The sequence below is a fragment of the Neomonachus schauinslandi genome, chromosome 16 (assembly GCF_002201575.2).
Source record: "Neomonachus schauinslandi chromosome 16, ASM220157v2, whole genome shotgun sequence".
NCBI classification, from domain to species: Eukaryota; Metazoa; Chordata; class Mammalia; order Carnivora; family Phocidae; genus Neomonachus; species Neomonachus schauinslandi.
In genome coordinates this window covers 33,485,746-33,509,509 of record NC_058418.1, presented here as the reverse complement: position 1 = coordinate 33,509,509, position 23,764 = coordinate 33,485,746, and the positions used below count along the sequence as shown (strand labels likewise).

Sequence of the window (23,764 nt, the reverse complement as noted above, 5' to 3'; positions counted from 1 at the left end):
GGTTACCTGGGCAGGGGTTTTTCCAAACTACAGCTGAGAGTGTGGTGCCTGAGAATGTGAGCCCTGAAGTCTGACTGTTTGGGTTACAACATTTGTTCTGCCATTGACTAGGTATTTGACCTAGGGTGAGTGACTCAACCTCTCTGAGCCTCCGTTTTATGATCTGTAAAATGGGGTAAATAACTCAGTCCCTACCTCACAGGGTCCTGAAGTGTGGATGAGATAGTATAAAATCGTACTGTTAGAATACAGGTTGATTAAAGAAATCCATGTGCATGTAAGAATTCCAGCACCCCACAGCAAGTCCTTGGCTTCCTGGAAGTCAACAGACCACAATTTGGGAGCCACGTAATGCTTGTCCAATATCCTCAGAGTAGAGAAGAAGGGGAAATAAAGGCCCAGGGAGGGGAAGTGACCTTCCCAAGGTTACACAGAAAGTTAGGGGTATGGCCTGGTTTAGGACTTGGGTTTCAGAATTTCTCCCTGAGCTTTTTGCAGTGTGCCTCCCTGGACATCCTTCCCTCAGGATAGAGCCACCAAAGTAATACCGAAGCATGTGTGCCTGGGGAGTCGGGAGTTTGTTGCTAGCCAGTTGTGATGGGCTGGAAGGAGATCAGGATTTAGGGTTAGGCTGTCAGGGAGTTGCTTTGGATAGGACAGAGAATCCTAAGGTAATCAAAACTATTGTGAACTGAGAGGCGCCTGGGTGGCTCAGTCGTTAATTGTCTGCCTTCGGCTCAGGTCATGATCCCAGGGTCCTGGGATCCAGCCCCGCATCGGGCTCCCTGCTCAGCGGGAAGCCTGCTTCTCCCTCTCCCACTCCCCCTGCTTGTGTTCCTGCTCTCGCTCTCTCTGTCAAATAAATAAAATCTTAAAAAAAAAAACCCTATTGTGAATTAAATTTACTGAATCACCTGATAAATGGGACTGAAAAACAGGAGCATGAAATAATAAGTCTTGCATTTCTCCTTACCCTTCTTCCAAGCACCTCAAAAATAATATAGTTCACACAGATCTTAAGTCTCAAAGTCCTTTGTCTTCTGGGTAAATTTGCCTCCACCAACTGCAACCCAGTTCAATAAGGGTTTTGTTTCCTAACAGATAGGTTTCCTCCTCCAGGCTATTTTGGGAAACAATTAAAAGAGTTTGTAAAGTTCTTCCAGAGCTGGGGATGCACAATTAATTGGAGGGTGAAGGACTGGAAGAAGGCTAAGGAAAGAGGCCAGGTGAGTAATCAACAGGTGGCTGAAATACCCTGTTTCTAAATAGGTTTGAACACCAGGACACATATTTGCTGAGTTGTATAGGTGATTCAGTGAATCCTTTGTGAAGGTCTCTAGTAAAATAGTTTGTCTGGGCATGATTTCCTACTATGTCTTTCAGTAAAATGAAAAAGGTACACCAGGTGATCTCCATTACCTCTTACAGCTTGTGAACATTCTGTAAGTGTCTTTGCTTTCTAGTAGGGACAGAAGCCACCCAAAATTCTTGACAACACACAGTTGAAGGACTTTGATCTCCAGGCTATTGTGCGAATCCTGCAGGTACCTGACTAAGTCCCCAGGACAGGTCAAATTCTAGGAGTGGTATTGATGTAGTTTCAAGGGAGGGACTGACAGTGGGCTTAAGAATGTCCTGGAACAGCCTCAGTATAAAGTAGCAAACCATTTTTCTGGCAAAGACAGACCGAAGTGGGGAAAGGCAACTCAGTTTTATTTCAACTTATTTTAGGAGATATGTTTGAGGCCTGAACTAGTTGTAGAATTACCGAGTTGACCTTAGATAGTTGACCTTTATGGGTCTCACTTTGTCTCTTTTTTAATAATTCAAAAAAAGAAAAATTTTAAATTACACAAATAAAACATGAATACATCCTCTTTGTAAATGGTTCAAACAGTGGGGTAATATATAGAATAAAAAGCAAAAGTTCCCTTTGCCCTTCCCCATTCCACTTCCCTCCCCAGGGATAACCAGATAACCACTGGTGTCAGTTTGGTAGGGAGGTGTATCTTTCCAAGCCTTTTTTTTTTTTTAAGATATTATTTTATTTTATTTTAATTTTTTTAATTTTTTTTAAAGATTTCATTTATTTATTTTTTAGAGAGCGAGCGAGAGAGAAACAGCATGAGAGGGGAGAGGGTCAGAGGGAGAAGCAGGCTCCCCGCTGAGCCAGGAACCCGATGTGGGACTCGATCCCAGGACCCTGGGATCATGACCTGAGCCGAAGGCAGACGCTTAACCATCTGAGCCACCCAGGCGCCCAAGATTTTATTTTTAAGTAATCTCTACATCCAATGTGGGGCTCGAACTCACAACCCCAAGATCAACAGTCGCATGCTCTACTGACAGAGCCAGCCAGGTGCTCCTAAATTTTTTTATGCATTCAGTTGTATGTAAATAGGGACAAAGTTTTTTTGTTTTTTTTTTTAAAGATTTTTATTTATTTTTTGACACAGAAAGAGAGAGAAAGCGAGAGAGGGAACACAAGCAAGGGGGAGTGGGAGAGGGAGAAGCAGGCCTCCCGCTGAGGCGGGGCTCGATCCCAGGACGCTGGGATCATGACCGGAGCCAGAGGCAGACGCTTAACGACTGAGCCACCCAGGCGCCCTGGGAAAAAGTTATTTTTTCCTACACAAATGGTAACGTACTGATTATACTATTTTTTTTTTCTATTGTACACCTTTTTTTAACTTAACAATAAATCTTGGAATCATCCCATATCAGTACATATAGATTTGCCTCATTCTTTTTAAAAACTTCATAGTATTCCATTGTATGAATGTAGCAAAATTTATTTTAACCTGTTCCCTATTGTTTCCAATTTTGGGAGGCCCCATAAACAATGTGTCAGCGAATTTTTATACATTCGTATCTGTAAAAATTTGCAATATTTACCTGTGAAATAAGTCCTAGACATGGAATTACTGGGTCAGTGGGTCTATGCACTTTTAGTTTTTTTTTTTTTTTAAAGATTTTATTTATTTATTTATTTGACAGAGAGAGACACAGTGAGAGAGGGAACACAAGCAGGGGGAGTGGGAGAGGGAGAAGCAGGCTTCCTGCGGAGCAGGGAGCCCGATGCGGGACTCGATCCCAGGACCCTGGGATCATGACCTGAGCCACCCAGGCGCCCCGCACTTTTAGTTTTGATAAACTTGCCCAAATGCTGCTATCCACAGAGGTTTTAGCAATTTTATACAGCAACAAGGTATACAAAGGTGTATTCCTTATCCTTGGTCCGTTTAAGGGGCCTTTCACCACTAACATTATAATGCAAGTGTATTTCTCTGTTTCCTGATTTTTCAACATTCGTTTGTGTGTCTACCACATGCCAGGCACCGTGTTAGCTGCTGAGAATACAGCTATAAACAAGACCAAAGCAATCCTTGCGCTTGCTGTATGTGGGGTCCCTGGGTTTCATACAGTTGCTTGAAAACAGAAGACACTGAGTAAATGTCTGCTGAAAGAGCTGGCCTCCAACCAGGAAAGGCAGATGTCAAAAAGTATTTTTAGGACATTATGCTAAGTGAAATAAGCCTGTTACAAAAAGACAAATACTGCATGATTCCACCTATATAAGGTATCTAAAGTAGTCAAACTCTTAGAAAGTAGCATGGCAGTTGTCAGGGACTGGAGGGAGGAAGCTGGGAGTTGTTCAATGAGTATAGAGTTTCTGTTTTACAAAATGAAAAAGTTCTAGAGATCAGTTGTACAATATGCATATAGTTAACCTTACTGTACAGTACATTTAAATATAGTTAGGATAAATTTTATGTTGTTTGATCACAATTTTAAAAAAAAAGTGTTTTTAGGTAGTGAGACAGTTGGCTGGGAGACAAGCTACTGAGTCTAGCCTAGGATGGGGTGATGAAGAGAGTAGGTTTTTTTCAAAAGGTAGAAAAAAACCAAGCAGTCCACACTTCCTTCCTGGTCCTCCCACCTTTGTCTGGGAACAAGGTGACCATAAAATCTTACATTCTGCTATAGATAAATCGTAGCAAAGGTATGTTTCTGTTTTTCTTCTGAGAGCCTTTCCGATACCTCTCTGATAGGTATCGATTCTGATACCGCATACAGGGCGTAAGCCCAAAAAGAGAACCTTAGCTTCCTATCTTTCTGTAAGGGGTCCCTTCTTCAATAGGCAAGACTAGATAAGGAGAAAGTTCTGATAAAGTGAGGCAAACTAGGACAAGTAGGAGACTACATTCCCCAGCATGCACTGCTCTCTTAGGACGTAGTCAATGACGGAAGAAGACGCGATACTTTAGCGCCAGGAATGGGGCGCGGGGATGAGGGACGACTACACATCCCAGAACGCAAAGCGCCCCTACTCTAGTTACAGTCCGGCTTGCTCTTTGGTAACTGGCGTTCTCAGCCAAAGGGGCGCGAGGGGAGGGGAATGCAGCCCCGCTGTGTACCGGACTTAACATTTCCAAAGAGGAAGAAGGGTCGGGGAAAGTACCTTACTCTCACCTAAAGTAGTTCCCGCGCAGGGTGGCGAGGGTTTATGGGCCCCCTCCCTTATTTGTTGTTTCTCAGAGGCAATGCCAGGCCCCTATTGGTCGAAGACCTCGAGGGCAGGTGGGAAGTCTGTGAAGCCTCAAATCGAAGTTATCTGCGTCTCCCCATTGGTCTTCCTCTCGAGCGCAGGCGCGAGGGCTCTGACTCCAGTCCCCAGGGACGGGCGAGCCGCAATTGGCCAAAGCCCGCGAAGTAGGAGTCCGGATTGGTAGTTGCTAGCAGGAGCCTGGTTTCTTCCTTGACTTCTGCGAGTGGTAGTGTGTGATTGGTTTAAATCCGCGGGCACCTGGCGGTGATTGGGCGGGAGCCACGGGCTGGGTACGGTCATTGGCTGGTGCTGGGGCCATCCCTCCTCGGGCGGGCAGCGAATGATGAAATGGGAACGGGGAGGGGAAAGGCCGCGACGTGAGCGCGCGACCTCCGGCGCCATTTTGTAGAGAAACAAGCGGAGTTAACCGAAGAGGGGGTCGAGGAGAGCCGGAGTCGGGGACTCAGGAGTTTCCTGTGTCCAGCGCTGCCGGAGCCGCCGGAGGTGAGGTGGGCCGGGGTCGGTGGCTGGGGCCGGCTGGCGGTGTCAGCTACGGAACGCGAGTGCCGGTGGACGAAGGAACGGGGGTGGTCCAGGGGCCATTGGGAGCGTTTCCCGGAGCTCCGCGGAGTGAGGGGCAGTCGGGACAGGGAAGTGGCGAGGCGGGAGAGGGCGGACTCTTCCCACGGCTCGCGGAGTCTTTGGACTCTTCAGAGTAGAGGTCGGGGCGAAGGCTTCACGGAGCGGAGGGCAGAGCGCGGGGTGAGACCAGGGGTGGTCTCCGGCCCGGGCCTGGCGGCTCTGAGGGCGGCGGTGGCGGCAATTCGGGCGACTGGGCCTCGCTTCGCGCGGGCTGCACCCTCCTCAGACCCCACGAGCTGCTCAACTGCCCCTTTCTCTCCGGGCTTCTGGATGGGTGCAGTGGGCTTCGGCCCCCGAGGCCTAGTTCCAGAGGCGAGGGTCCGTGTTTGGAGTAGTTGCAGGCTCCTGGTTCTTTCTGGTCGACCTGGAGCTGGCAGTCCCCCTCCCTCTGCCCCCGGCACATTGTCAAACCCCCGGTGTTTCGGGTGTCCGCCGGTGGGAGGGGCGAGCGGGAGCCAGTACTTCCTCATTACTTCTTGCCACAGGTTTTGTTCCACTCGCGCGCTGGGGCGCTCAGACTTTCTCCGAAGTCGGCCCTCACCCAGTTGTGCCGGTGTCTGAGCTGCAGTGGCGGTTCTGCTCTCCCGTGGGAAGTGTCCCCCCTAGTGAGCCGAACGTTTGTAGGCCTCGATGTGGGGAGAGATTCCCTTCCTACAGGTCGGGTAGGGGGGTTGCTTAAGGCCAAACCAAGTACTCTTACTCGATACCAGTTCCTTTGCAGAATTCACCCAACTAGCCTCATACAGATAATTACCCGCGCTAGGAGTACGATTTGTAGTTTAAAAGAAAAAGAAAAAGAAAATGCCTGATATCTGTGGGTTTGGAAATGCTGTGTTTAAAATAAACTTTGAGAAGTAAACTTTTCCCCTGATAACCACCCAATCAAATGTCACATTTCTTGGGACTCTAATAAAAAGTCTGTTTTTTTCCTGTAAGCTGAGTAATGATACTTAATTTCTCTCGTTATTTCTCTATAGTTTTATTGCCTTGGGGGATTATTTTAACAGCCAATAATTTGAGTAAATATAATTGAGTATTTTGGGGGGAAAAATTCTGACTATTGCCCTCATGACAATCCGTCTGATAGGAATAGGGATACATAGACAAAAAAAAGGGAGGACAAATAAATTAGAAAGCAGGTCAAACAGATTAAGAACAAACGTGTTTTTGTTGAGGTATTTGGGTATAATATGTTAGTAATCTGTGGCTCAGGTTGACATTCTTACCCTTTTAAAGCTGGGCAGCATAGTATTTTAGCTATTAGTAAGATATATGGTAACAGTTTAAATAGTCTTGTTTTAGGGCACTGCAGATTGTTACCTTGTCTACGGAGAAAATGAGCTGATGATACATAAAGTTTTAGGCATCTAGATGTACCTTGACTGAAATGGTAGCATGTTGATAAAACCTGTTGAGAGGGTTGGTCCCTTTTCCTTTTTTTTTTTTTTTTTTGGAAGACACAGCGAGAGAGGGAACACAAGCAGGGGGAGTGAGAGAGGGAGAAGCAGGCTTCCCGTGGAGCAGGGAGCCCGATGCGGGGCTCGATCCCAGGACCCTGGGATCATGACCCGAGCGGAAGGCAGATGCGTAACGACTGAGCCACTCAGGCACCCTGGGTTGGTCCCTTTTCAACAAGTGTGGGTCCCAAGTCCTTCATTGGAAACTTAACTCTAGAATCAAGGCACAAAGACTTGACCATTAATAACTGAAAGCATTTCCCTTTCTTGCCTAAGATTGTATGTAATCTTAGAAGTTTTAAGGCAGGGTTTTGTGGCATCCTGGTGGAACTGAACTGAAATGCACTTGGTTTCTAACTCACATGGATTAGTTTCTGGCTAATTTTTTTTTTTTTTTTTCTCTAGTCTCTAAGTTTCTACTGGGCTTGTTTAAATCCCGGTCTCTTCAGCATGGCATCTTGTCAGGCTAAGTACTGTGACATTCTTCTAATTTTGGGTTATGTCATTTAAAAACAAACTACTGTGTGAAGGCAGGAGAGGAAATGCTTGCTGTCTCTTCAAGACATTGCTTCAAGACTAAGCTCATTATTCTCGCATGTTGCTTTTTCTAAACATGTTTTGGTTAGATTCTGATATGTAGCTATGAAAAGCTTTTTAACCCGCCTAAGTTGATAAACTTGAATTTTTATTTCATTCTATGAGGTAACAAATCTTTGGCATTCAATGCCATGGAAGGGAATTTGTCCATAATACTAATTGAATGCTCACACGTTCTTTAAGACGCTAATTTTTGGTAAGATGTCTATGCTTCTGGAATGACCAAAAATAATAGCCTGCCATTTTGAAATGCTGTATTTTATGAACTGGGTATCCTTTATTAAAGTACAAAACTAACTTTCAAGTCACTTAAAAATATTAGCTGAAGCACTTTTTTTAAAAAATATTTTATTTATTTATTTGACAGACACAGTGAGAGAGGGAACACAAGTAGGGGGAGTGGGAGAGGGAGAAGCAGGCTTACCGCGGAGCAGGGAGCCCGATGCGGGGCTCGATCCCAGGACTCTGGGACCATGACCGGAGCTGAAGGCAGACTCTTAACGACTGAGCCGCCCAGGCGCCCCTACTGAAGCACTTTTTATTTTATTTTTTTTATTTTTTTATTTTTAATTTTTTAAAGATTTTATTTATTTTTTAGAGAGCGAGCGAGAGAGAAACAGCATGAGAGGGGAGAGGGTCAGAGGGAGAAGCAGGCTCCCCGCTGAGCCGGGAGCCCGATGTGGGACTCGATCCCAGGACCCCGGGATCATGACCTGAGCCGAAGGCAGACGCTCAACCATCTGAGCCACCCAGGCGCCCCTGAAGCACTTTTTAAATGGCCCTCTGACCAAACTGAACTTCCTGCTGGGACGTTTCAAAATGGTATCCCACTGAGCCTTATTTTAAGACCTTATATATAGAAAAATCCTACAGTTCCTTTTCTGTTTGCTCACAATTTTTACGAAGCATGTTTCAAAGCTAAAATGGACTCAAAACCTTTATGTGATAGATTATTTTAATGTAAGAATGTACCAAAGCAAATAAAACAAATTGTTCATTGAAAAGAGATGCCTGGGTGGCTCAGTTGGTTAAGTGTCTGCCTTCCGCTCAGGTCATCGAGTCCCGCATGCGGCTCCTTGCTCAGCGAGGAGCCCTCTTCTCCCTCTGCCTGATGCTCTCCCTGCTTGTGCTCTCTCCCTCTCTCTGACAAATAAATAAAATCTTTAAAAAAAAAAAAAAAGCACCTTTAAGAATTCAGTAATTAGAGGTGTAGACTTAATCTGGAACCCTGTGTTGAGATTTGAAGGAAATGCAGACTTTAGAAGTGTAGAGTGTAGATTTAAGAAATGCCTTTCTGTCTTTAGTGTTGGAAAGCTCAGCATAAACCTCCAGTATAAAATGTTTTGGTTAATTTTGTTAACAGTTGTTAGGAGGAAATTCCTAAAATGTTGACTGAGATGTTAAACTCTGCAGGAGAGGTGTGTGTGTGTGTGTGGGGGGGGTACTGATTATATAAAATATAAAAGGGAATGAAGGCATATTTCGAAAGACATCATCTCTTAATCTTCATTAAGAGCTCAGCATCCATTTCAGATAATTAGTTTGAAAGTTTGTCACCTTGGATTTGTAACTCATAGTTTTGAAATGCATGTTTTAAATTTTAATGTAGACTAATCATAAGAATAGATAACCCTTTGTTTCAGACCCTTTCTTTCTTCCCTTCTATTTCTCTATCCCCAACTTGGGCTTGAACTCATGATGCCAAGATCAGGAGTCCCATGCTCTACTTACTGAGCCAACCAGGTGCCCCCCCTTGCCTTTTTTTGCAGTAGCTAGCTTTCTTTCCTTGCTTTCTTGCTTGCTTTTTTTTTTTTTTTTTAAGATTTTATTTATTTATTTGAGAGAGAGAGAATGAGAGACAGAGCACGAGAGGGAAGAGGGTCAGAGGGAGAAGCAGACCCCCCGCTGAGCAGGGAGCCCGATGCGGGACTCGATCCAGGGACTCCAGGATCATGACCTGAGCCGAAGGCAGTCGCTTAACCAACTGAGCCACCCAGGCGCCCCCTTGCTTGCTTTCTTTTTAAAGAGTTTATTTTAGAGAGAGAGAGTGCATGAGTGAGCGGGGGTGGGGGGGAGCAGAGGGAGAGAGAGAATCCCAAGACTTTCGTGCTGAGCATGGAGCCCAGCGCAGGGCTCAGTCCGGGACCCTTAGGTCATGACCTGAACTGAAATCAAGAGTTGGCACTCACCTGAAACACCCAGGCACCCCTTTGCAATAGCTTTCCAGCTAATCTACATTCCCAATGTAATTCCAGGAGTATAGTTAATTCTTTACTGCCCAGTTGCCTCCTAAATCACTGGTTTGAAAATAGCGATCCTCTGCTCAAAAGTCCTTTAAATCCCTTGCCTGGAGCTGTGTAAGTGTTGATCCCTCCCTACCTGTGGCCTCATATTACTATCTTATACTGTAGTCACAGGACTGTTACACAGTGGTTCCTGAATACATCTTTGCCCCTTTTATCTGGAATGTCATTGTTTGTGTCTACTAAAACATCTATCATTCAGACTCAAATGTGTCTCTACAAATCTCTGCCCTGATTTTCCTAAGCAAAATGGATTTCTTATATACCTCTTGGGCAGTTTCACTTACCTATAGCATATACTGTTTTGCCTTTAAGTTTTCTTTTTTTTTTTTTTTTTTAAAGATTTTATTTATTTGCGAGAGAATGAGAGACAGAGAGCATGAGAGGGAGGAGGGTCAGAGGGAGAAGCAGACTCCCTGCCGAGCAGGGAGCCCGATGCGGGACTCGATCCCGGGACTCCAGGATCATGACCTGAGCCGAAGGCAGTCGCTTAACCAACTGAGCCACCCAGGCGCCCTGCCTTTAAGTTTTCTGCCTCATTTTATAGTGGGTAATCTCCCCTTTCCCCTCCCCCCCAAACATGTTATTGCCCTGAATTGTAATTGAATAATGCTTCTTGTTACACTTGGGTAGATTTATAGTGTTTTTCTTGGAACTATATACTTATAATTCTGTTGACATCTTTTAGATGGTTAAACTTTGAAAGCTAGTCATACCGAATTATGGTATCATCCTTTAGGAAATTGAAGCCAAGGAAAGTAAGGTGACTTTCTTAGTTTAAGGTCAGACAGACCAGGTTTTCCTACTATAGCGTAATGTTCATTCTGTCTTTCCACATTCTGCTTGACTTCAATACAAGGAAAAGAAAGATGTATGAATTCATCAAAAAAGAGCATTGGGGTGTCTGGTAGCTAGGTCAGTTAAGTGTCCGATCCTTTTTTTTTTTTTTTTTTTAAAGATTTTATTTATTCGACAGAGAGCGAGCGAGAGAGGGAGCACAAGCAGGGGGAGTGAGAGAGGGAGAAGCAGACTCCCCGTGGAGCAGGGAGCCCAGTGCGGGGCTCGATCCCAGTACTCTGGGATCATGACCTGAGCCGAAGGCAGATGCTTAACGACTGAGCCACCCAGGCGCCCCCCCCCCTTTTTTTTAAAGATTTATTTATTAGAACATGTGCAAGCAAGGGAAGGAGAAGCAGACTCCTCGCTGAGTGCGGAGCTCAGTGAGGGGTTTGATCTCATGACCCTGAGATCATGACCTGAGCTGAAATCAAGAGTTGGATGTTCACCTGACTAAGCCACCCAGGTGCTCCAAGACTTTTGATCTCAGGGTCATGAATTCAAGCTCTGCTTTAAAAAAAAAAAAAAAAAAGCATAATCTATGTGGTTAAACGTTTGTTTTTTGAGTGTCATTGTATAATTAAAATCTCTGGAGGCTGGTTTGGTAGTTCAGGATTTCACTTTTATTTGGTGGATTGGATTTTAGCACATCATGACTATCTATTAATAATAATTCTACAGGGGCGCCTGGGTGGCTCAGTTGTTAGGCGTCTGCCTTCGGCTCAGGTCATGATTCTAGGGTCCTGGGATCGAGCCCCGCATCGGGCTCCCTGCTCGGTGGGGGGTCTGCTTCTCCCTCTCCCGCTCCCCCTGCTTGTGTTCCCTCTCTCGCTGTGTCTCTCTCTCTCAAATAAATAAAATCTTTAAAAAAAAAAAAAATTCTACAGAATTAAACTGTTTTTTTTTTTTTTAAGATTTTATTTATTTATTTGACAGAGAGAGACACAGTGAGACAGGGAACTCAAGCAGGGGGAGTGGGAGAGGGAGAAGCAGGCTTCCCGCGGAGCAGGGAGCCGGATGTGGGGCTCGATCCCAGGACCCTGGGATCATGACCTGAGCCGAAGGCAGACGCTTAACGACTGAGCCACCCAGGCGCCCCAGAATTAAACTGTTTCTTAGGTAATTAATTACCTAGGGAGATTTTTTCTTTACTCCTAATGTGTGTTTTCCCCAGTTTTATTTTTATAAAGATTTTTTATTTATTTATTTGACAGAGAGAGAGACAGCGAGAGAGGGAACACAAGCAGAGGGAGTGGGAGAGGGAGAAGCAGGCTTCCCGCCAAGCAGGGAGCCCGATGCGGGGCTCGATCCCAGGACCCTGGGATCATGAGCTGAGCCGAATGCAGATGCCTAACAACTGAGCCACCCAGGCGCCCCTCCCCCGTTTTATTGACATAATTGATGCACAGCACTGTATAAGTTTCATATGTATAATTTAACGACTTGATCTGGATATATTGTGAGATACCGCCAATGTTTATTTAGATAAGATTTTCTTAGTTGTGACCAAATACAGATTTTTTTCCTCAGCAATTTTTTTGTAGGATGAGACACAAGATTTGAATGTTTCTTCTCTTCACTGTGAAAATGCAAAACTCTAAACTGACAAAAAGGTGGTCTTTCCTGTTCTATATAGTTATTGTGAATGGTCATTATTTAACCTCAGTATAAATTAACTTGTACTTCTTTTAAGACCTCCAAAGGATGGGGAGGGACTTAGGTTTTTTTTTTTTTTAAGATTTTATTTATTTATTGGACAGAGACACAGTGAGAGAGGGAACATAAGCAGGGGGAGTGGGGGAGGGTGAAGCAGGCTTCCCGCAAGCAGGGAGCCTGATGCGCAGGACTCGATCCCAAGACCCTGGGATCATGACCCCAGCTGAAGGCAGATGCTTAACGACTGAGCTACCCAGGTGCCCCTGGGACTTAGGTTTTAAAATGTTCTTGAGCACTGTAAATTGAATACTGACAGATAGGAATAAGTTTTCTCTTGGTGTAGTTTTATATATATATATATATATATAATGTTACACATATTTAATATGTATGTATTTTATACATATATATTTTAAAGATTTTATTTATTTATTTGACAGAGAGAGGCACAGTGAGAGAGGAAACACAAGCAGGGTGGGTGGGAGAGGGAGAAGCAGGCTTCCCTTCAAGCAGGGAGCCTGATACAGGGCTTGATCCCCAGGACCCTGAGATCATGACCTGAGCTGAAGGCAGACGCTTAACGACTGAGCCACCCAGGCGCCCCTAATATATATTTTTAAGATTTATTTGAGAGTGAGAGAAAGTGTGTGTAAGGGTTTAAAGGGGGGGGGGGGGCAGAGGGAGAGGGAGAGAGACAATCCCAAGTAGACTCCCGAAGCAGAGAGCCCAGCTCCAGCCCAATCTCACCATCCATGAGATCACAACCTGAGCCAAAACCAGCATTCGGATATGCAACCACTGAGCCACTCAGGCAGCCCTGGTGTAGTTACATTTTTAAAGTAGCTTGAAAAAGGATACTCCATTATCTTTTAGTAGTCAAGCATATTTATACTATGTAGCTTTATAATTTTGTAATTACCACTGGGAAGATGCTTCTGAATATTCAGTTGATTCCAGATCAAGACCTTGATTCTTTTCTGATTTTGGAGTAGACATACTTTTCTGGTTCACTTTCTTACTTTTTTTTTTTTTTTTTAAATAGGGGTTTATTGGGGTTCTTGGTAGGCTCAATCTGTAGAGCATGGGTCTGTTGGTCTCGGGGTCATGAGTTCAAGCCCCACGTTGGGTGTGGAGCTTAACTTAAAAAAAACAGGGATTTATTTGCTAGCACTATGTCATACTGTGCTGATGTATGGATTGGATTAAATCTTGAAAATTCTGAAGTATCTGCAAAAGGCTATTAAATGTTCTTTAACAGTATTAAGAGTCTATTGAATCCAGTAAAATTGCTTATTTATTTTTAATTTTTTAAATTTTTTAAAATATTTTATTTATTTAGGGGCGCCTGGGTGGCTCAGATGGTTGGGCGTCTGCCTTTGGCTCAGGTCATGATCCCTGGGTCCTGGGATCGAGCCCCATGTCCGGCTCCCTGCTCAGGGGAGCCTGCTTCTCTCTCTCTGCCTGCTGCTCTGCCTACTTGTGCTTTCTCTCTCTGTGTCAAATAAATAAAATCTTTTTTTTTTTTTTAAGATTTTATTTATTTGAGAGAGAGAGAATGAGAGACAGAGAGCATGAGAGGTAGGAGGGTCAGAGGGAGAAGCAGACTCCCCGCCGAGCAGGGAGCCCGATGCGGGACTCGATCCCGGGACTCCAGGATCATGACCTGAGCCGAAGGCAGTCGCTTAACCAACTGAGCCACCCAGGCGCCCAAATAAATAAAATCTTAAAAAAAAAAATTTTTATTTATTTGACAGAGACAGAGACAGCGAGAGAGGGAACACAAGCAGGGGGAGTGGGAGAGGGAGAAGCAGGCCCCCCGCGGAGCAGGAAGCCCGATGCGGGACTCCATCCCAGGACTCTGGGATCGTGACCTGAGCCGAAGGCAGACGCTTAACCACTGAGACACCCAGGTGCCCTAAAATTGCTTATTTAAAGTGGCGTGGTTAGGAAGCAGTTTAGCTCTTGCTTCATTTATTATCTCATTTCAAACCTATTTACTACTTATTGACCATTATGCTTTTGAATATTTCCTTAACCCTTGTCAGCAAGTTTTATACTAGGCTTTTCTAAGCTCAGTAATACATAATTTTGGGACGTTCATGATTGGATTATTCCCACTTGTTTGCACTCTTTAGTTTGGGTAATAGAGAGTTAAGCCTACCATGTATATACCCAGTATTATGGCATGAATATCTATTCATGACTATTCCCTTTCCCTAGGGTGACTGGCTGGCTCAGTTGGTAGAGTCTGTGGCTCTTGATCTTGGAGTCATGAGTTTGAGCCCCACATTGGGTGTAGAGATTACTTAAAAAATATATATATAATAGGGGTGCCTGGGTGGCTCAGTCGTTAAGCGTCTGCCTTCGGCTCAGGTCATGATCCCAGGGTCCTGGGATCGAGTCCCACATGGGGCTCCCTGCTGCGCGGGAAGCCTGCTTCTCCCTCTGCCACTCCCCCTGCTTGTGTTCCCTCTCTCACTCTGTCGAATAAATAAAATATATAAAATATATATATATTTAAAAAAGAATCAAGTAGTGTTTTTTAAATTATTATTTATATATTTATTTCACAAAGAGAGAGACAGCGAGAGGGAACACAAGCAGGGGGAGAGGCAGAAGCAGGCTTCCCGTGGAGCAGGGAGCCCCATGTGGGGCTCGATCCCAGGACCCTGGAATCATGACCTGAGCCGAAGGCAGACGCTTATCGACTGAGCCACCCAGGCACCCCAAGAATCAAATAGTGTTAAAAAAAGGGAGGCACCTGGCTGGCTCACTGGCTTAGTTGGTAGAGCTTTCAACTATTTTTTTAAAAATTCTTTTATTTAGGGTGCCTGAGTGGCTCAGTTGGTTAAGCGACTGCCTTCGGCTCAGGTCATGATCCTGGAGTCCTGGGATTGAGTCCTGCATCAGGCTTCCTGCTCAGCAGGGAGTCTGCTTCTCCCTCTGACCCTCCCCCCTCTCATGTGCTCTCTCTCTCTTTCTCATTCTCTCTCTCAAATAAATAAAATCTTAAAAAAAAAAAAATTCTTTTATTTATTTATTTGAGAGCGCGCGCCAGAGAGAGAGAGAGACAGACAGTGAGAGAGAGCAGGAGCTGGGAGTAGAGGGAGAAGCAGACTCCCCACTGAGCAGGGAGCCCAACTCGGGGCTCTATCCCAGGGCCCTGGGATCATGACCTGAGCTGAAGGCAGACGCTTAACTGACTGAGCCACCCAGGCGCCCTGAGCTTGCAACTCTTGATCTTGGGGTTGTAGCCTTGAGCCCCATGTTGGGTGTAGAGATTGCTTAAAAATAAAATGTCGGGAGCCTGGGTGGCTCAGTCATTTAAGCTATCGACTCTTGATTTCAGCTCAGGTCATGATCTCAGGGTTGTGAGATCGAGCCCTGCCTCCAGGCTCTGCACTGGATGCAGCCTGCTTAAGATTCTTCCCCGCAGGGCACCTGGGTGGCTCAGTCGGTTAAGCGTCTGCCTTCGGCTCGGGTCATGATCCCAGGGTCCTGGGATCGAGTCCCACATCGGGCTTCCGGCCCGGCGGGAGGCCTGCTTCTCCCTCTCCCACTCCCCCTGCTTGTGTTCCTGCTCTTGTGCTCTCTCTCTCTCTGTCAAATAAATAAATAAAATCTTAAAAAAAAAAAAAAAGGTTCTTCCCCGCATCGGGCTCCCTGCTCAGCGGGAAGCCTGCTTCTCCCTCTCCTCCCTGCTTGTGCTCTCTCTCACTGTGTCTCTCTCTGTCAAATAAATAAAATCTTAAAAAAAAAAAATTCCACATATGGGTGAGATCATATGATAATTGTTTTTCTCCGATTTACTTATTTTGCTTAGCATAATACCCTCTAGTTCCATCCACATTATTGTAAATGACAAGATTTAATTTTTTGATGGCTGAGTAGTATTTCATTTTTTTTGTGTGTGTGTATGTGTGTGTATACACCACATTTTCTTTATCCATGTATCTGTTGATGTACATCTGGGCTCTTTCCATAGTTTGGGTAAAAAAAGACGCTTAATTGACTGAGCCACCCATGTGTTCCCCATATTTTTTTTTTTTAAAGATTTTATTTATTTATTTGAGACAGAGAATGAGAGAGAGAGAGCACATGAGAGGGGGGAGGGTCCGAGGAAGAAGCAGGCTCCCTGCCGAGCAGGGAGTCCGATGCGGGACTCGATCCAGTGACTCCAGGATCATGACCTGAGCCGAAAGCAGTCGCTTAACCAACTGAGCCACCCAGGCGCCCTCCCCATATATTTTTAATATTAGAAGCTGGAGTTTTAATAAACTGATAGCCTTGGGTCTGGACTATTTGGCTTCTTAAAGTACCTGTTGATATTTTAATCTAGAGCAAGTTAGGTGATAATACAGAGGTTGCTGGCTTCAGTGCAAAGGAAGACCAAATTGCCTTTACAGAGCTATTTTTGGCCCAACTGGAAGTTAAGGGGAGAAAAAGGAACAGATGTGAAGGGCTTTCCTTGTCTTCTTAGTAGAGATTGCATTAAGGTTTGATATACTTTTTAAAAAAATATTTATATAAATAAGAAAGAGCAGGAGTTGGGGGGAGGGGGGAAAGGAGCAGAAGGAGAAGCAGACTCCCCCCACAGAGCATGGAGCCTGATGTGGGGCTCAATCCCAAGACCCTGAGATCATGACCTGAGCCTACGTCAGGCACTCAACCGACTGAGCCACCTAGGTGTCCCGGTTTGGTATACTTTTTAAAAAAACATTTCCCAGAGCTATTAGTAAGTTTAGTGGTTGTGACCTTTAAAATGCATAAGAATAGCCTGCAGAGTATGCTTAAAATACAGTGTCTTGTATTCTTCCCTCAAGGATTTTGATTCTGTTGGTGTAGGGTGGTGCTTAGGAGTCAGCATTTTAAATAGGTCTCTCCCATCTCCCAGTTCTTTTTTTCTTTTAAATTTATTTAAGTAATCCCTACACCCAGCATGGGGCTCGAACTCAAAATCCTGATATAAAAATCACATGCTCTTCTTTTTTTTTTTTAAGATTTTATATATTTATTTATTCATGAGAGACAGAGAGAGAGAGAAGCAGAGGGAGAAGCAGGCTCCCAAGGAGCAGGGAGCCCGATGCGGGACTCGATCCCAGGACCCTGGGATCATGACCTGAGCCGAAGGCAGACGCTTAACCGTCTGAGCCACCCAGGTGCCCCACATGCTCTTCTGACTGAGCCAGCCAGGCTCCCACCCATCTCCCAATTCTTTTTTTTTTTTTTAAGATTTTATTTATTTATTTGACAGAGAGAGACACACAGCGAGAGAGGGAACACGAACGGGGAGTGGGAAAGGGAGAAGCAGGCTTCCCGCGGAGCAGGGAGCCTGATGCGGGGCTCGATCCCAGGACCCTGGGACCATGACCTGAGCCGAAGGCAGACACTTAACAACTGAGCCACCCAGGCACACCCCCATCTCCCAGTTCTTACACACAGTTGCCTTACAGCACTACTGTAAAATCTATTTAGTCTATTAAGCCCCTTGAGATATAGTGTTTACTTTTTGTTTTCTATAGCACCTAAGGTATTCACATGGCATTGAGTTAGGCTCAAGTGTTTGAATTAATCGAGTGCCATCTTTAGTAAATGAAGATATTTATAAAGTAACCTGGAGTGAAATGGAAGGAGATCATTTGGGGCATTTTATACAATCCTGATAAAATAAGGGAGTGTAATAGTAAATTTTGTAATTAAAAACACTTTCATAGTTTAATGAATTTGAGCTTGTTTCCGCAATCAGGTTTATGTTGGTTTTATGCTTTGAAAAGCCTACATTTTAATGATCTCCAAATTATTGACAGTCATTATCAAAGATTCCATTTGCATAAATAAAGGTGATATATTTAAGACTTTTAGATCCATTCAAAGACATTAAAATTGAAATATTTAAGATTTACTTATTTGAGAGAGAGCAAGAGAGTATACAAGCCTGGGAAGGAGCAGAGGGAGAGGGTTTTTTTGGGTTTTTTTTGGTTTGTTTTAGGGTTTTTATTTGAGAGAGAGAGAGCTCCCGCTTGCGCTAGCGGCTGGAGGGGTGGAGGGAGAAAATCTTCAAGTAGACTCCCCGCTGAGCGTGAAGACAACACAGGGCTCAATCCCAGGACCCATGAGATCTGACCTGAGCCAAAACCAAGAGTCGGACGCTCAACCGACTCTGCTACCCAGGCAGCCCAAAGTTGAAATATTTAAAGGTGATGGCTCTTTTTTTTTTTTTTGGACAAAATCTGATAATCGACTTAAAAATTTGTGAATGTATTTGAGCCCAACAGTAAAAATAATTATGTAAAAGTAATGATAAATGTCTAATGCGAGAATTTGTATACATTGCACATTGTAAGGCATTACAGCTATCTCACATGTCACCAAAACAGAAAACGAGATTTTTTTTTTTAAAGATTTTATTTATTTATTTGAGAGAGAATGAGAGAGAGCACATGAGAGGGGGGAGGGTCAGAGGGAGAGGCAGACTCCCTGCTGAGCAGGGAGCCCGATGCGGGGCTCGATCCCGGGACTCCAGGATCATGACCTGAGCTGAAGGCAGTCGCTCAACCGACTGAGCCACCCAGGCGCCCAGAGAAAACGAGATTTAAGAGTTTTAGTTCCTTCTCTCAAGAACCTACCACTCAGCCCTTCCATATCATCACTCTGGACCAGTTAGTCCCATCTTGGTCAGCCTGGCTTTATCCTTGGCATGTGTAAACTTCTCCAACAGTTCCATTGGAGATTGACAGCTGCTCACTTTTCAGCAAACCCTTAAAGCAGATGTTAGATGACAGAGCATCTCATCCACTGTGCTTGTCCTGGATAGTTCCTGTTGTTCATCTGATGTTATCAGAGGGTAGACTGGTTTAAGCTGCTCTTGAGCAGTCAAGAGACCGTCTTGAGGGCTTAGAAGATTCTTATCTCTCTGCTGTGCGTCCTACCCGGTAAAGATCTACCCTTTTGGGAAACCTCTGATTTAGATGAGGCCTAATTTTTACAAATTGGGGAAGGGGGGAGCATAGAGGTTCAGTCACTTGTTAATCTAGCCTTGTGTTATGTGTAGTTGCTGGTCCTATGGGTTTAAATTTTGGTTTTTAAAAAAATTGCTAGTACTTAAAACTTTCATTTTGTAAAAACTATAGTCCTAAAAATTAAAATGCTATTGAGTATAAAGTCGGCTTTTGGGGGCACCTGAGTGGTTCAGTCGGTTGAGCGTCCGAAATCTGATTTCAGCTCAGGTCATGATCTCATGGTTGTGGTGTCAAGCCCTGAGTCTGGCGCAGGGAGTCTGCTTGAGATTCTTTCTCTCCCTCTCCCTCTTCCTCTGCCCGCCCCCCCCAGTCAGTTTTTTTTTTATGGTAATGCAGTGTTTTATTTATTCTGTTCATTAATAACTAATACTCAAGAACTTTTATAATATTAATAGAACTTAATCTAAAAGAATCAACTTTGTGTACATTTCAATATTGGGTACGAGAGAGTCAAAATAATTATGGTCAAAATTATTACATAAAAAATTATAGTAAATGCTTGTGTTAGTCTACATACAATTTAGTTTTTGGCATAAAGTTATTTAGTTGCCAGGAAGAACATTTGGTTTACTTCACTAATAGGAATATCTCTTAGTGCTGGGATGGCCTCTTATTGGTATTTCTTCTGCTGTTGATTTTTAGCATAGTTATCTGTGATTGTATGAATGGAGTTGAGTGGACAGATACTCATTATGTTTATTCCAAATAAGAGTACGTAACCAATTACTATAGTAATGAGGAAGTAGATGGGCATGCAACTGCCCAGTATTTTTGAGGCCAGTAGGTTAATCCTAAGGAGTTTAGCCAAGATTCAGGAATAAATGCCCACACAAGATACAGGATGAAGCCAAATTGGGAGTTTAAGAAAAGAACAAAGCCATAAATTGCTCTTTCTGGAAATGGCGACGGTGAATTTTCCACCATTTTCCCTGTGGCTTTAGACAGTCTTGGGTCCTAGAAGCGCCCACTCAGGCCCCTCCCGGCAGCTCGGCCACTTCAGCGCCGAGTCCCCCGCACAAGCGCCTTCCAGAAAGCCTCCGCGGGGGCGAGAGAGGGAAAGACTAAAGGAAAGGCCGGGTCGCTATGGCGCCCCCGTCCCGCCCAGGCGCAGGTGCACTGCGACCCTTGCCAGCCGGGAGCGCGTGAGCGTGTGAGCGCCGGGGACTGCGGGATCGCTCTGCTCACCGCCCCGGAAGTCAAAGTCAGTTTTTTGGAAATCATAACACATGCTTGTAATCCCTGCTTTAAGTTATAAGAGTAATACATGTCCCCCATCCTCAGTTTTATTAAGGAAAATTTCACATGTATAGAAAAATGAAAACAGTACAGTGAACAGCCACATAACTTTTTCCTAGACTCAACAATTAACATCTTACCATAATTATTTTTTCTATTATTCATATATTTGTATTGAAGTATAGTTGACAATGTTACATTAGTTTGAGGTGTACAACATAGTGATTTGACAATTCCATGTTATGCTCACCTAAGTGTTGCTACCATGTCACCATACATTATTACCATACTATTGACTGTATTCTATATGCTGTACCTTTAATTACTGTGACTTACTCATTCCATAACTGGAACTCTGTACCTCCTGCTCCCCTTCACCCATTTTCCCCATTCCTGTTCATATATTTTTACTGGTTTGATGCCAGACCCTTGCATCTATCTCCTGCAAATTAAGACATTCTTCTTCTTTTTTTTTTTTTTTAAAGATTTTATTTATTTATTTGAGAGAGAGAGAATGAGAGACAGAGAGCATGAGAGGGAGGAGGGTCAGAGGGAGAAGCAGACTCCCTGCTGAGCTGGGAGCCCGATGCGGGACTCGATCCTGGGACTCCAGGATCATGACCTGAGCCGAAGGCAGTCGCTTAACCAACTGAGCCACCCAGGCGCCCCGACATTCTTCTTTTTTTTAAAAGACATTCTTGCAGAGGCACACTACAGCTAAGAATATTAGTCTTATAAAAACTCCAGTTGCCTCAAGAATATCTTCTATAACTGTTTTTTAAAGATTTATTTATTTATTTGAGGGGGGGGAGGGACAGAGGGAGAAAGAGTCCCAAACAGACTGCACTGAGCGCAGAGATCACGACCTAAGCCAAAACCAAGAGGCTGACACTCAACCGACTGTGCCACCCTATTTTTATAACTTTGAGTCAAGGTCTGATTAAGGTTCACATTATGTTTTTTTATTTTAGTTTCATAATCAGAACAGACCCCATTTTCTCTCTCCCTGCTGACATTTTGACAAATGCAGGTCAGTGGCCTGGTAGAATGAATCAGTACTTGGATTTATCTGATAGGATCTCATGTGTAGTTTGTTTATTTTTAAAGATCTTTATTTCTTTTTATTTTTTGTTTTTTTAAAGATTATTTGAGAGAGCGAGAATTAGAGAGAGAGTACACGATAGGGGGTAGGTTTAGAGGGAGAAGCAGGCTCCTCGCTGAGCAGGGAGCCCGATGCGTGACTTGATCCAGGGACTCCAGGATCATGACCTGAGCCGAAGGCAGTCGCTTAACCAACTGAGCCACCCAGGCGCCCCTTTTTTTTTTCAACAGAGAGAGAGACCGTGAGAGAGGGAACACAAGCAGAGGGAGTGGGAGAGGGAGAAGCAGGTCTCCCGTGGAGCAGAGAGCCCGATGCGGGGCTCAATCCCAGGACCCTGGGATTCGTGTGTAGTTTAAATTTTTTTTTTTTTTTTTAAGATTTTATTTATTTGAGAGAGAGAGAATGAGAGAGAGCATGAGTGGGAGGAGGGTCAGAGGGAGAAGCAGGCTCCCTGCCGATTAGGGAGCCCGATGCAGGACTCGATCCCGGGACTCCAGGATCATGACCTGAGCCGAAGGCAGTCGCTTAACCAACTGAGCCACCCAGGCGCCCTCATGTGTAGTTTAAACTTGTCCCTTTAATCTCTTTATTTCCTGGGAATTGATAGATAAAGAGGTATGGTTAGGTTTATGTTAATCATTTTTGGCAAGAATACATCAAGGTGATAACTTCATATTGCAGTACATTAGTAGGCACATATGTTGGGCAGTTTTACCATTAGTAATAAATTTGATTACTCATTTGGTTAAGGTAGTGACTGTCATAACTGTATTGTAAAGGGACATTTTTTCCTTTTGCAATTAGTAGGTAATTTGTTGGGTGGTAGTGTGCAACTGTGCCAGCAACCTTTCACCTGAGGGTTTTTAGGTATTGGTGATTCTTGCCTAAATCAGCTTTTTTTTATTTTAAAGATTTACTTATTTGAGAGAGGGAGAGAGAGCATGCGGGCACGTGTGTGCATGCAGGCGAGTGGCTGGCAGGGCAGAGGGAGAGGAGAGGGAGAGTCTCAAGTGGACTCCGCACTGAGCGCAGAGCCTGGCTTGGGGCTTGATCCCACACTCATGAGATTATGACCTGAGCTGAAATCAGTAATCAGACTCTTTAACCAACTGAGCCACCCAGATGCCCCCCAAAATATGTTTGTGATAAATTAAGAATTTAGAGTATATTGATTGGCAGTAAGCACATAATTTGGCGTTTTGCATTTTGCTCCCACTTCAGGCATTTCTAAATGGTGTTGCATTTGGGGTAAATTATACAATCATTGCTTATAATAAGTCTCTCTTTGATGCTCAGATTGACCCAGAATTTTTTTTTTTTAAGATTTTATTTATTTATTTGACATAGAGAGACAGCGAGAGAGGGAACACAGCAGGGGGGAGTGTGAGAGGGAAAAGCAGGCTTCCCGCGGAGCTCGATCCCAGGACCTGGGATCATGATCTGAGCTGAAGGCAGATGCTTAACAACTGAGCCACCCAGGCGCCCCTAGATTGACCCAAAATTAAGTAAGACTGCCTTTATTGGCTCTTGTGTCTTTCTGACGTATCCCCCTCAGATTTTTGAGTGTTTCCTTTTGTCACAGGATGATACAAACTCATCTCTTTTTTCCTTATCCACACTCTTGGAATTAGTCATTTCTCCAGGAAACTTTGTTCTTTTTAGTATTTTAGAAACCAAGATTCAGGAGTTAAATGGGTATACTACTTTTGGGGTATCATTGTTTCTATCTAGTGCATTTTTTTTTTTTAAAGATTTTATTTATTTATTTGACAGAGACGGCGAGAGAGGGAACACAAGAAGGGGGAGTGGGAGAGGGAGAAGCAGGCTTCCCGCCGGGCAGGGAGCCAGATGCGGGGCTCAATCCCAGGACCCTGGGATCATGACCTGAGCCGAAGGCAGACGCTTAACGACTGAGCCACCCAGCCACCCCTAATTTTATTTTTTTAAAAAAGATTTATTTGAGAGAGAAAGAGCAAGCGTGAGCGTGAGAGAGCACAAGCAGAGGGGGAGAGAGAAGCAGGCTCCCCACGGAGCAGGGAGCCCGATGCGGGGCTGGATCCCAGGACCCTGGAATCATGATCTGAGCCGAAGGCAGCTGCTCAACCGACTGAACCACCCAGGGGCCCCTAAAAATTTTATTTTTAAGTAATTTCTTTTCTTTTTCTTTTTCTTTTCTGAAGGTGTTATTTGAGAGAGACAAGGGGAGAGGGTCAGAGGGAGAAGCAGGCTCCCTGCTGAGCCAGGAGCCTGATGTGGGACTCCATCCCAAGGACTCCAGGGTCATGACCTGAGCCGAAGGCAGTTGCTTAACTAACTGAGCCACCCAGGAGCCTCTATTTTTAAGTAATTTCTATACCCAGTGTGGG

General features: G+C 44.4%; 1 protein-coding gene and 1 pseudogene across 8 annotated transcripts in view; one reads left to right on the top strand and one right to left on the bottom strand.

Moving 5' to 3' along the window:
• The first annotated feature begins 4,901 nt into the window (after positions 1–4,901).
• The window catches only part of CNOT1 (CCR4-NOT transcription complex subunit 1), a 103,006-nt gene continuing 84,143 nt past the window's right edge, over positions 4,902–23,764 (top strand). For 7 of the 8 annotated variants that reach the window (XM_021705778.2, XM_021705776.2, XM_021705773.2 and 4 more), the window contains exon 1: positions 4,926–5,053. The gene's annotated coding sequence lies outside the window, so the exon portion shown is untranslated. Of the gene's footprint in view, positions 5,054–23,764 lie in introns of all 8 variants that reach the window. The other variant, XM_021705772.1, reaches the window with a different exon arrangement.
• LOC110594260 lies at positions 19,581–19,984 on the bottom strand (annotated as a pseudogene).